Raw genomic sequence first — 2,662 nt, 5'->3', positions numbered from 1 at the left:
AGAAATTCTAATTATTTTCTTTTTGCCTCAGATTGAAGGTGCATTTATTCAAGACACGGGACTCTATATAATCGAGGAACTGAATTACTCTCCTCGGGGTGTCTTGTACACTCGTGGCCCAGACCAATATAAAATCCTGCCATCTGCAACATCCCCACAGAGTTCCACGTCTCTTTATTGCCTTTGTCTCAAAACTCGAATACCCGGTATTCATCTAAGGTAAGCCATGCTCTATGAATAAATGCATACTTATGTGATATCTGTGCAGGGAGGGGCGACATTCATCTCTTGGTTGCTTGGAGTTTTTACCAGAATTATAGAAGAAAAAGTCCTGTTAAACATTTAAATTAGAAAATAATTTAACAACATTATAGTTTTTAAAATACTCCAAATCTTGGAGCCTAACGCAAACTACTATCACCATCAGATTGCCTCTGATTTTTCATCTTGCAATAGTAATTTTCATGCCTTTATCTCCTTTCTCCATTTGGGATCATGTCCTTAGGCTGGAATCCTAAGAATGGGAATATTGGGTTTAAATAATAAATTACTTTTTTAAAGGTAAAAGTTATATATATATCATATTTTATCTTTTATATGTGCACATATGCACCTATAGCTGTACATACACGTATATACATAGGTATGTACAGAGAGTCATAATCTAGTTGACTTGTTTCTCTTCAAAAGTCTGGGAGAGTCTGGGATGTTCCTGGGATGTTCGGTGTTTTTTGCCATCTGTGATGTGGTGAATGCAGCGTGATAGGATAGAGGCCTGTTGGGGGCATTGAAGCTCAGGAGTCCACTGACCCTGGAGAAGATTAGAATGGCTTGCGAAGATGAGTTCACAAAAATGGTATGTTTTGCTCATAAAATTCTGAATTTTTGTCCCCTGTCCTTGTGGTCAAGTTTCATTAACCCATCATGATGGTTTCACATGGAAGAACCCCGAGGGCATTTGAGCAGAAGAGCTGAGTGGCCCTTGAATTGCATTTTTCCATTAGCCTGGCCCTATCTGGCCTGCAGTGGGGCTCAGTTCTATACCACTTGAAAAAGTTCATTTTTAATTATCAGTTGTATGTTCTTCCTGTGTTTTGTTTTCTTCCTGGAACACATTGATCAGGAATAGAAGTGCAGTAACTGTGCCCTGAACCTGACAGGCCAAGAACATGGGCCACTCCAACCATCTATCTCAGTCCATCCCAAGCAGGCACTTGGAGTGTGTGCAATTCCTGATTCGAACGGGAGTGGGAAGGGCCCTTTCCCAGCCCCCGGTACCAGGAATCCCTCTTGCGTCCACACCCCTGCTGAGTAAGCATCTCAGCTATCCTTGGTCATTTTCAGTGATGAGATTTTTAATTGTGGGAGGAACTCATGTATTTCACAGTGACGCCTCTGACTATAAACAAGTTATTCTTTATTTATTCTTACATTGAGGGGAGAGCCCCTCCTAGACCTCCTCTCATGCTGGCTCTTTGTGGCACTCCTTATAGCTTTTCCTAAGCCCCATGAACCACCTATTCACTCTGGAGAAGCACAGACTGATTCCACTTTTCACTTGTCCCTCTCCAAGCACAGGATGATGACTCTCGTAGTCGCCCTGCCCCAACCAGTCCTCTCCTGGATTTCTCCATTTCTCCTGCTGTCACTGCCAGACTTCTCACTGCCATGGTTGCCAGAGTGGTTTTTCTCCTATTTATATTCTGCTATTTTTCACCTGTCACAAACATTTTCCAAATGCAAACATACAAATTTGTCCTTTTGTTCTGGATCCCAAGAGATAAACCTGGATCCTATGTTCCTTGGAATGTACCCATATGAATCAAGTGCAAACTTCCAAAGAAAATGGAGCGACTCTTCCAACATAGCAATCTACCCAATCTCTGCGCTCTATGATACTAGGTCTAAAAGACAAATTTTCATAGTTCAGAGATCATTTCACAGTGTATTACTTTTATAGGATGCTGATTTTAAACACACCAGTTAGATTTTGATAGATATGCTTAAGCAATTTAGAAACCATATTTTAAATGGCATTATTAATTGATTTTCTCTAGAATGATATTTTCATTCCTCTGTCCCTTAAACCCATCCAGCTGAATGGAATAGAAGATGACTTGTATGATTCATATTTGGTTTATATTGACCAATAGAAATTATACTGTCTAGTGAAAAGCAATTTTCTAAATAATTTTATTCATAGTATGAACTATAAAGGATATTCGCTTTTTACTTTATATACTTTTGCATTTTTTAGTTTTTAAAAAACGTACGTTTTATAATTTAAAACAAATTAATAAACAAATACATTTAACACCCAGAAGCACCCCTGAATTCAATACATTTATGTGATTTAGTTTTATCCACTAAAGGTTTTTGGTTCTCTTTCAGCAGGTCGCCCCCGGGGGCGGGGAGAAGTATGCATTCTGTAAGAACTGGATTGAGATTGAAGTTCCAAATTGGTTTAAGAGTGGAGGAAAGTTGGGGTAACAGAGGAAGGTGGAGAAATAAGAGGGTTGGGAGCATAGACAGACAGGATTTGATTGGAGGAAACACTCAGAGAGCCAGCCAAAACCGCCCCCAGGGCGGCCCCGAATGGCTGCCATGCTCCCACAAGAGCACCTCTGCAAGTACTTCAGGTGGATGCAGCAGCATGTGCTTT

The 2,662-nt window shown here is 40.3% G+C and overlaps 1 pseudogene; it reads left to right on the top strand.

Annotated features, from left to right (window-relative positions):
- The window catches only part of LOC105298174, a 60,417-nt pseudogene extending 58,443 nt beyond the window's left edge, over nt 1–1,974 (top strand).
- Nucleotides 1,975–2,662: the final 688 nt, after the last annotated feature.

The sequence above is a fragment of the Pteropus vampyrus genome, unplaced genomic scaffold, assembly GCF_000151845.1.
Source record: "Pteropus vampyrus isolate Shadow unplaced genomic scaffold, Pvam_2.0 Scaffold146, whole genome shotgun sequence".
NCBI classification, from domain to species: domain Eukaryota; kingdom Metazoa; phylum Chordata; class Mammalia; order Chiroptera; family Pteropodidae; genus Pteropus; species Pteropus vampyrus.
The sequence above is the reverse complement of the archived record's forward strand: the minus strand, read 5'-3'. Positions and strand labels throughout refer to the sequence as shown.